Source organism: Diabrotica virgifera, chromosome 10 (genome assembly GCF_917563875.1).
Source record: "Diabrotica virgifera virgifera chromosome 10, PGI_DIABVI_V3a".
NCBI classification, from domain to species: Eukaryota; Metazoa; Arthropoda; class Insecta; order Coleoptera; family Chrysomelidae; genus Diabrotica; species Diabrotica virgifera.
In genome coordinates this window covers 85,407,971-85,420,095 of record NC_065452.1, presented here as the reverse complement: position 1 = coordinate 85,420,095, position 12,125 = coordinate 85,407,971, and positions in this window count along the sequence as shown.

Below are 12,125 nucleotides of genomic sequence, written 5' to 3'. Positions count from 1 at the left end.
AGTGAGACAAAATTGTTTAATGGAGACTCTGTGATATTTTGGGGTCGAATTTCCTTGAGAGTAGGTATGGATTTAGTGTCTACGTGGAGATTCTTTAAATAGCGAGAGGTATATTACACATATTATTTTTTTTTGAACACTCTGTTAATTTCGCACTATAGTATGATAAAACATGGTATCTAGTATGATAAAACATGGCCTCCTCACGTATCCCATGTCGTCAGTTAAAACACATAATAAAGAGTAAAACCGTCTAGTTTCTTATTTATTAAAGATATCAGAGAAATTAAAAAAAAAATAAAATGTTGTTGTTGTGCAAACCTTTGCACTTTTTCATCCCTACAGGGTGTCTGAAACTTTTGTTTCGGTGAAAACACATATTAAACTATAAAACCGTCTATTCTCTAAATATATCAGGAACATTCATAAAACAAAATGTTCACAAAACAAAAGACTACAATATGATTCCGATGTATATTCACATTTGTACCCCATCCTCCCTACAGCGTGTCTCAAACTTAACATAAGAAAACATTTATTTTCTTCCACACGGTATAAAAGTACAAAAAAGAAGTTTGGTTAAACCTATGCCCAACTGTGTAAATACTAAAGAAAACTCTAAAAATCAACTATCAAAATGAACATACAGGGTGATTGATTAGTAGGGTAAAGCTCAATAGATCCGCTATAGTAATAGATAGCAATAAAAGTTAATAACAAAAACTTTAGCCACCTTTGAGCTTCACATTACAAAATTAGCTAGAATGTTACAGGGTGTTCGATAACACAGTGGCAGACCAAACTTTTGTTTTTTTTAACGGAACACCCTATATTTTATTTTAAATTTGAAAGCCTGTTAACTTCTGCATCACAAAAATATAAAGGTTTGTTATGTTATACAGGGTATTTACAAAGTTATAACCAATTTTATATGAAAATCGTAACAAATTCAACTCCCTGTATAAATAAAAATAAACGAAACAGCAATGGTTTATTAATGCCATATTTTCTACGTATTGTCAAAATTTTCAGGAATGAGTGATATTGCTAATTTTCTTTATATCAAATACAGGGTGAGTCAAAACGCAAGTACATTATTTTCTCAGTAATTTTAAATGGAACACCCTGTATTTTATATCACTATTGGAAAGTATCATTACCGTACTTTAATTTTTAGATAACATTCCCTATGTCTAAATTTATTAGTTTTCGAGATATTTTCATTTTTCAATTGACAAGTAGCGTGGCCACCCAAATGGCCAGAATTTAATAAACAGGACTGATTTTTTTGGAGTTACGTTAATAATGAAGTTTATAAAATACCTCCAACAACAAGAGATGAGATGAAAATAGAAAAAAAAAGTGTATTTCGATGTGTTAATTTACAAATGCTTCGTAGAGTAAGTAGCTCATTCAATGATCGTTTTTAGGCGTGCATAAATGTGTTATCAAGTAATTTTGAACACCTTAGGTAATTAAATATTAAATATATTTTATTAAAAGTAGCTTCTAATTTTTTCGAACATGTTTTTTTGCAAAATGTGTTACTGATAAATTATTTTTTGTTCTTTATTTGTTACATTGTTACATTTACATACAAAAGTAGTGTTTAATTGTCTTCACAAAATGTTGTATTTTGTGTTTGTGTGTTTTTTTGTAAAATTTATTACTAATTTTCTTTCTTTATTTGTTATATTTACATAAAAAAGTAGTTTTTAATTGTTTCAAAAATGTTGCATGTTGTGGTTGTGTTTTTTTTTGTAAAATGTATTACTAATAAATTATTTTTATTTGTTTATTTGCTACATTGTTACATTGATTACCAGATGGATAATCAGTCGGCAATTGTCAATTCAGTCATGGCTTAGTTAAAATTTAGATTAATTTAGACACCTAAAATAATTTGCTCTGAAAAATGAAAATATCTCGAAAACTAATAAATTTAGACATAGGGAATGGTATCAAAAAATTATAGTACGGTGATGGTGCATTTCAATAGTGATATAAAATACAGGGTATTCCATTTAAAATTATTTTGACAATATGTAAAAAAATATGGCATTAATAATCTATTGCTCTTTTGTTTATTTTTATTTATACAGGGAGTTGCACTTGTTACGATTTTAATATAAAATTGGTTATAACTTTGTAAATACCCTGTATAACATAACAAACCTTTATATTTTTGTGATGGAGAAGTTAACAGGATTTCGAATTTAAAATAAAATATAGGGTGTTCCATTTAAAAAAAACATAAGTTGGGTCTGCCACTGTGTTATCGAACACCCTGTAACATTCTAACTAATTTTGTAATGTGAAGCTCAAAGGTTGCTAAAATTTTTGTTAATAACTTTTATTGCTATCTATTATTATAGCGGATCTATTGAGCTTTACCCCACTAATCAATCACCCGTATATTTCAATAACCCCAACTTATGCCTCGCAGTACCTATATTTTATGGAATATTTCTGCTTTCACTTCTTATAAAACGTAAATACACGCAAAACACCAAAGAAGAATTTTAGAGGAAATAGTCTAGACTGAAAATTTTTAACTTTCTGGTATTAAAAATTATATGAAAATTAAATTCACTATTAGACATGGCGAAAATTATTCTAATACATACTTTCCCGAAACTTGTTTAAAAATCTGAGATGTGGTTCAAAGTTTGCAAGTATATTTCATTATATTTCTGTTTTTTAATAGTGGTAAAAATTATGTATACACCCCAATGGGGTGTATTCTGTAACACTTCCGTTAAATTTTAGAGGCCTCTAAAATTTTAGCGCCCGCTAAAAATATTTTGGTATTCTGTAAATCATATATCCGTTAAAATCATAACCTAAACCGTTAAAACTCCCTCTAAATAAAAATATTTTAGAGGATGTCAAAACGTACCCGCTAAATTTTTAGCAGTCCGTTAAATGTGGTTTGATTATTTTTGTTGGGTTATGTTTGTATGAATAGTAGTTTGTTATTCTTGTATTATACTGGAGATAAATATTTAAACATGGAAAATGGCTTTTTATAATGTATTTGGTGAAGAAGTACTTAATAAATAATAATGAAAGGTAAGTCTCATTTTTACTTTACAATTGACACACTACACCTATAAGTAACAAAATTCAAATGTTTGTTTCTTTTTGTAGAGCTGATTTCAGATTACAGCATAAACACAAAGTAAATAATTGACCTGAAAGTAAATACATAACTACAATTACCATTTCAAAGGAAGTAGGTACCTTACCTAAGACTAAGTACCTAGAGATGTTATTGAAAAAGTGTTGGAAGTCAAAGATGTTTGTCAAAGCAATTAAATCCTATTAATGCAGGTAAAATTATTTAAAGTTATTGTGGAACATTACAAAACGTACCAAATGATTACAAAGGTAAAGTTTCAGAAGGTTTATAACCAGATGCAGATTAATAAGATGACCTTAATGTTATTGAAAATAGACCATTTGAACAAAATTAGTGTCGAAGGGGAGAAGAAATAAGATATGCAATTTTTCAGCAATATTTTAATGTATAACTTTATAAATAAAAATGTTTAATTGGTAAATATGAGTTTTACTAAAAAATAATTAAATATAATAAATATTATTTTCTAGGAAACTGTCAATTTCTTCTTCTTCTTAAGGTTTTTGGCCTCTAACCTTCCTCTAACAGTCACTTTTCGGTCAATTTCTAGGTTAAAAGTAGTTCAAAACGATCAACGTGCGACGTTGCCGTATTTGTTCCAAAACCTTTTAGAGGATTCCTCTAAAATAATATTATTTTAGCGGTCCTTTATAATATGTGTTTACAGAATGACAATCTAACCGAAAAGTTTTAGAGGACCGTTAAAAGTTAAATTTTAGAGGCCTCTTAAATTTACCGGAAATGTTACAGAATACACCCCATTATGAGTAATACGAAATATTCGACAAATGCTAATCTACTGAGCAAATACTTGTCCAGACAACATTTTATAATCCCAAACAACCCGCAGTTAAAAAAGTTTCAAGAAGTCTGAAGAAGTCTGCCTCGGTCATGATGAGTCACCCTAAACAATGCGATTAAATACGAATAGTCACTTGATTCCTTGTAAAGATGTAGGTACTTGCAATTTCTTTTTTTTTTATTTGGAACACAACCAGTGATGTGTAATAGACATAAATTTCACGTTACTCAAAGCAATAAATCATTATTAGACCAGGACGCATCTGTAAAAATATTAGTACATTTGGACGTTGAGAGGTGACTCATATTTTTTTGCACAAATTACTTGAAAATAACTCATATAATAATATTTGAGTTATCCTCCCACTCAAAAAGGTCCGGAACATTGTTTAAATAACTCATACAGAAGTAAAAACTTCGAGATGTATTCTGGTATAAAATCGTTTATTTAAAAACTATCTAAAATGTCATGGATTGCAAAACGTTTTCGTTCTAATACAGAACATCTTCAGTGCCTAGAATAAAGTATTTCCACGTTAGTTTAAAGCAAAAGGTTAAAATTGTGACTGTTAGAGTGAAAAAAATGTGGGAATACTTACATCCTGCCGAGTAGTTTGAAACTAGCACACTATATATAGTGGTAACCCCATTATATATGGTTTACATAATATAATTTACTAAAATTTTATGACTACAAGTCGATGTTAATAGATATAATAGAACACATGCTAAAAGGGTGCCATGCTTCCCTGCTCGAAGATGCTAGGTACTTGCCAATTCAATGGGCACAGACCAACTGAGAAATTAGGAAGTGGATATACAATTTGACAAGAGTGACATGACATGACAAGATAAAGCCAATTTTTGGTTAAAGCTTAATTTGAATTTTGGATTTTTTAGTAAAATGCAAAGGTTGTTAATAAATGTCTGAAAATGTAATTTAAATTATTTGAATATTAAAATCTATTGCAAAGTTTAAATTAGGAACTCTCTATTCCAGAATAACTTATAGATTTATTAAATTTAATGTACATAGATATATTTCATGGTTTAAGTTGTGACGTCATGGAATGTGAAATGACGAGATGAAAGTTAAGTTTAGTTAAAACAAAGAAACATACTACATAATAAACAATTATTAGACTTGCGTGGAAAAATAAGAAGCTAAACAAACCAAAAATCAGAATTTAAGAGTATTTTTATGTGATGTACTGTTGGTTGCCTAACAAGGCAAGCAGGCAACGAAGGTAAGGGGTAGAATATTGCGAGAAAACAGTATATTATATACAAAAAGCGACTATTTAATGTGTTAAATTTATTAGCATACTATTGTACTGATTAATAATTATGTCTGTTAAAAGTGGGAGAATAATTGTGGACACAATTAAATAACTAAAGATTACTGTTAGTGAGGTAAATATAGGTGTCAAAGATATGATTGTATATAGTATTGTGGAATGAATGAAAGTATGTAATAATATAATAAAATAAACTATGTGACAATAAAGTCTAATTGAACTTCATGTAGTTTTGGATGGACTGAATGAATTAAAGGAAATGTACCTTGATAGGCTACCAACGAAGATTAGTGAATGAAAATTAGAATAAGAGCTACCAATATAGGTCAAATTGTGGGTTGGTGTCAGTATGTAAAGAAGAATCTAAATTAAATGAGTATATGAAATAGAGAACTATGAGTTAGATTTATATAGGTGGTAGTGGAATGAACAGACTGAACTAAATAAATATATTTAAGTGCAGAAATTTGTGAACGTATGTGATAGCAACTGAAATCAAACAAATGCAAAATGTGAAAAAATTAAATTGGGATAAATGGATAATGGAGGTTGCCTGATATGAATGGAAATGAAAAGAGAGATAGGAAAGAGATGAAAAAGGATAGTGTATGCATTAAAACTTAAATATTATAGTCTGAAAGAAGTTTGAATGAATGTGTCATAATTGATTTAGGTGTGCAGTATCCTATTGTTAAGTAAAGTCTAAAGAATCTAAAAAGAAAGAGGTGACAGAATGTTAATAGAAAGGAAAATGAGATATATGACAGACCAAAGTGATTAGCTGTATGGTGTTTTTTTATTATAAACGGGGATGAGAGAAAATGAGTAAGTAACATAACAGGCAACATGATAAAATGAGTGATAAGGTACATTCCAACAAGAGACAATAAACCAGAACAGATTTAAGGATTATTAATAATAAGAAAGAGCCATTTTAAATAAATTATGAAAGAAATGGTGAGCTGAGATCTAAAGGACCTGAAACGGTCCTCTAGACCTTTTTTTTATTGTTTAAATAATCAAAATGTCAAAAAATTAAGGAAACATTCGATTTTTTTTCGTTTTTTGATTATAACTTATTCATTTCCGAGAAAAGTTGTGCTGTCATAAAAGTTGCGTAATTAAACCTACAATATATAATTGGCTAAACATTTTAAAAATTGTTACTCGTGTTGCAAAATAGCAATAATTCTGAAAAAACTATAAAAAACAAGTATACGAATTTTACTTTTGCCAACCATTTATGCTAGATCTAAGACCTTCATATTTCACCCAGACAAACTTTATTTTATAGTGAAACAATGCTGTAAATCTCATTAAGATCGGTTTAGTAGATTTTGCAAAATAAATTTTGCAATCCAGCTTTTGCAAAAAAATTGAATTTTTTTCAAAACGTTGCAAGACTGAAAATAAAGCAGATAGCAAGTTAAAGATTGCTTTTTTTACAAATAGAAGAATATTATTCCTTTCATTTGCAATTTGCAAAGTTAAAATCGGTTACCTACCACGCCGTCATGGATTTTTTTAAATAAACATTAATTTTTGGTGCTACGCGCAGGGTAGCGGATACGTTTACTCTGATTGTGCATTCCAATGACCTTTGATAATGATTGATAAATTTTAATTTTTAGTACTTTGAAATAATACTTTTTTAGCAAAAACTTTCTTTTTTCATATATTTTATCATAGATAATAAAAGTTTATTATTTTTAAACATATGCAATTGTTTAAAAACAATATTCACAAACAATAATCAAATTAGTTTGATTTTTGTGGAATTAAAATATTAAAATACAACCAAATATTGAGTAAGAAAATAATATATTAGATAAAGATTGGTAGAAATTTTGGTGGAAATCAACTTGTGTGAATCGAACATTTTACATTTTCCAAATAGAATATATAATTTTTCATTACAATGCTAAAATATTTATACTTAAGTAGCTGTTGCTTTTAAAAACTGTTTAAAAGTCACTACAAGCTACAAGTATTAATTTACTTTTGTCTCTGTTCTCAAAACAATAAAAACTAAAACACCAACTTAACAATGATTAACAACAACACAATTGTTTGTTCACAACCGCAATATTCGATCATTTTTGACTGGTCATTGGAATGCCCAATCAGAGCAAACGTATCCGCTGTCCTGCGCGTAGAACCAAAAATTAATGTTTATTTAAAAAAATTCCTGACGCCGTCGTAGTTAACCAGTTTTAATTTTGCAAATGAAAATGAAAGGCAGAGTATTCTTCTATACGTTAAAAAAATTTCAACTTGCTATCTGCTTTATTTTCAGTCTGGGAACATTTTGAAAAAATGCAATTTTTTGCAAAAACTGGATTGCAAATTTTATTTTGCAAAATCTATTAAACCGATATTAATAATATTTACAGCATTGTTTTATTAGATGATAAAGTTTGTCTAGGTGAAATATGAAGGTCCTAAGTGTAGCACAAATAGTTGAGAAACGTAAAATGCGAATACTTGTTTTTATATGGTTTTTTCAAAATTATTGCTATTTTGAAACAAGGGTGACAATTTTTTAAATTAATAGGCAATCTTATGTTGTAGGAAATTTAATTACGCAACTTTTATGTTATGCAACTTTTCTCGGAAATGAATACTTTTAAAGTTATAATCAAAAAACTAAGAAAAAAAATCGAATTTTTCCTTCATTTTTGACATTTTGATTTTTTAAACAATGTTGCGAACCTCTTTGAGTGTGAGGATAAATCAATTATTATTATATGAGCTAATTCCAAGTAATTTCTGCAAAAAAATATGTCACCTCTCAACGTACATCTCAAAACAGATGCGCCCTGGACTATATTGGAATGAATAAATTTATGTACTACAAGATTGAATATTTAATAATAAAACAAAATTAGTTTACTGTACTTAAATTTTTTACCATAATTTGAACAACATTCAAGATGATATTGACTATTTTTATTGATTTTAACAGGTTTATCCATCCTCTACTTTAAGGGACATGTTCTAAGGTGCAAAGGGATGATTAGGAATGGCAGAAAACTGATATTAGTTAGAAAGAAAATAAAATGAACACAACTGACACATTTACATTGCTCTTAAGCGTTTCAAGCTATACACAACCAAACTTATATTGAAACACCATGTATTTGAAACCTGCAGCTTTTGGAAGCTATAAGTGTAAGTATTTTAGTTAAAACGACAAGAAGAAGAGTTTCTATGACCAAGTACTATATAGCAGGAAACATATACGGGATCCCGAGGTATACAGGCAGCACAAGATTGATCACGTAAAGTGGTATCTTCAACACCAAAACTGGAACATTGGAAATTGGCAAAGTGTGCTATTTTGAAACAAAAATAGGATTTATATAAAATAGATCATCAACGAATTCGTGTACTTAAAGAGGGCGAGGAATAAAAGCACGAACGGCAACTGCCAGATCTGTTCACAAATATTAAAGGGGAAGTTCTATGGAGGTATTATAATGAAAAAAATATCCTTTATTTTTCATCCAACCAACTTTAATAGCTCGCAGGTATGTTGATTTGGTTCTATAACCTCTAATTAGTTAGGCTCAGGAGAGGTGCAAGGGAAGAAAATTAAATTTAGATTTAATTAGCTTAAAATAATAAAAAATTTCAAATGATTCCATATTATAAGTTTGGTTGTGTGTATAGGACTGTAAGACTTAGGCCTCCCTATTTTTATCCAGAGTGCATGGTCTTGTGTAGCATGGATCCAATTTTTCGTCATCTTTCACAGATCATCTTGCCATCTTGTAGGTGGTTTTCCTCTGATTTGTTTATCTGCTCTTGATGTCTACTCGGTTAATTTGCGTGTCCACTTTCCATTTTTCATCCATGCAGGGTAGTTAGTCCATCTTCACTTCACTTCAATCAGCAAGGTTCTGTTTCGTAGATCTTCGTTTCTGCTTTTGTCATTTATTGTTAGTCTATCATTGAACGCTCCATCCATCTTTTTGCGAAAGTTGGTTTTTAAGCAATGTTTTTTGTTATGGACGACGTTTTCGCGCCTTATATCATTACTGGCAGTGGCAGTACACACTAGTTGAAGACTTTCCTCTTCATTCATCTCATATCAAAACTGGTATCAGCATAGCTCAGCTCATGAAGTCCTTTCCCGTCGATACATACCTCTAGGAACCCTCTTAAAGGTGTTAACAGCATGCTCTAAGGCAGTTATAAAAAGCTTTGGCGATAGTGTGCCAGTACCACCTTGTGTAACGTCTCTTTGAATTTTTATTTCGTTATTGTTTTCGTGTAACTTTGTAAAGTTTGCCGCATTTATACACATTTATACATATTATCAAGAATAACGGCTATCAATGCGACGGCTATCAATTGGAATTCTTCTTCTTCTTGATGAAGTTATACCTTTTATTGAGTTTTATGATTAAGTAAGCAACTGTGCTTAAAATTATTTTGACATATGTGTGTTATGCTTAATTTTTATTTTGTAGACAAAGAACCCAATACCTCCCACTGAAATATCTTTGTTTCCCATGTGCTCAAAATGGTGACCTGATCTGAAGGTGTTCAAATTTTCCCATTTTCTTCTGACTTCACTTATTCCTGTTATGTTTCAGTTATTGTTTGACATTTTGCTTTCTATTTCTGTACATCATTCTTCTGACAACAGAACTCTAGCATTACATGCTGTAACTTACTAAACTATAGGCTTTTTGACTTTTTTGATGTGCTTTCTACTTTTATTTAATGAATTCTTACCTGCCCTATAATCTTTTGAGGCATGGAGTATGTTAATTACTAATCTACCCACATGAGATATATACCAACATGTTTGAAAATTCGCTGTTAGGGGTGTTTTTGGCAGTAAAAACAGCGGGCTTGTTTTGCTTTCTTTCTGACATTCTTGTATGAATAATACAGTCTAAGACCTACACTCAAGTAATTAATTTTTCTTTGTCAAAGTTACCAGTTTTTGTTGTTATTTAATGTTCTTGAATTTTTTACTTATGGACCCCATTCACGTTAAGATCGGTATCGATACATGTATCGCGACAAGTTGCGACAAGTTGCGATACTTGTATCATGAGATTTGTATCTATTTCACCACAGTGATGCAGATGGCGATAAAGTTGTAGACGACGAAGATAGAGAGTTGTGATACTAATACAGCGATACTGAGACAGCCAAATACACTATGAGATTTGTAACGCGATACTGATACTTGCGACATGTATCGTATTCACGTTAAGATCTGTATCGATACGTGTCGTAAGTATAAGTATGGCGATACAAATCTCATAGTGTATTTGGCTGCCTCAGTATCGCTGTATCAGTATCACAACTCTCTATCTTCATCGCTTTCAATAATTCTTTCGCCGTCTGTATCAATGTATCACTATATTACTGTATATATTAGGATATATCTCAAAGTGGTATTAACTGAAAAAATATGGCAAAATGAAAGAGAATAAATAGAATTCACCATCGAAATGACAAATTATCCAATAAAAATAATTGCAAGTTCCTTGCAGTAAGAACCTGGAAAGACTAGGAGAATAAGACAGAAGAAGACTTGCTGGGAGACGCTTAGACAGGACATTTCTGTGAAGGTGATTTATACTGGTATGACCCAAGAAACACAAACTTATGTACCCAAAAATGTACCAACCTCGCATGGAGATGAAGGCAAAGAGAATGAGGAATCCCATCAGTTATGTCAACATGAAAGTGACTTGTGATCATCCTTTTTTGAACCATACATTTAGTAGTTTTAGTTTGCTGAGTAAACAGGTAGCTCGCATAGCTGGTAAAGTATGGGATTATAGGGCAAATGATAAATGATGATATTGATTTACTTAAAATAAAAGTTACTATTTGATATACCTATACGGGATCCTACAAGGAAAAATCCTTTCCTCCAAAATATGATTGCAGAGCTATATTGAACGATGTAGTACAGTATATGTAGCTTCTTTGTAATTTTTCTAGCCCAATTAAAATTTGAAATGACCAACCCTTAATTACATTTTGATTGATATTGTTAAACCATTCACCAACCACTATGCATACATCGCCAAAATTTTATCTGAAATCCTTATCAGTGTATCCCCATGCTAATGCCATTGTTCGCGCTGTTTACACATACGGCCGTTTTGTTATGTAATCTAAAGTGAAACCACCCGCCCTTTTGATTGATTAAGCATGTTAAGCCGCGAGAGTTACATTCGCATATTTAATTCTCTTTTCACACCCGTGTCACTTACTAATCTGGAAGATTTTAACTTTAACAACAGTGGCGGAGGCAAAAAATTGAACATTCAGCAATATCAGAAAATCTTTAGATATAACATTTTTGCAATTTATTTTGTTTCAATATATAATATGATCTTTATTCAAATTCATTTCAAATATCAAGCCAACTTGGTATTTTATTTATTATTCTTCAACGCGGAGATCAGATTTTGCCTATTCAGTACATAATGGCTTTCTAGTGCCAAAGCCTTTTCTGAATCCCAATTCGTTTCCTGTTATTTTATCTTCTAAGTCCACGAATCATTCTCAAGACAATTTTTAAAATTTGCTTAAGGTGATCGTTTTATATTCTTTACATTTCATTGCATTGGATTTTTTCAGTATTGAAATGAACACAGATATTAACCATTCTTTCGGAATTTCCGCAGTGTCGTAGATTTTATTGAATAATTCTACTAGTATTTTAATGTGGTTCTGTTAGTATTATGGTTCTGAAGATATTTTCTCGTGGCATATTAATACAATTTCCTATTTTTACTAGGAAAAAGCCAGAAATTTTCTTTAAAATAAATTTATTTTGATGTTTCGATGTCCACTTCGACGTATCGATTTGACAGGAAAAAGTTGGCGCAATATTCAAAAATCTA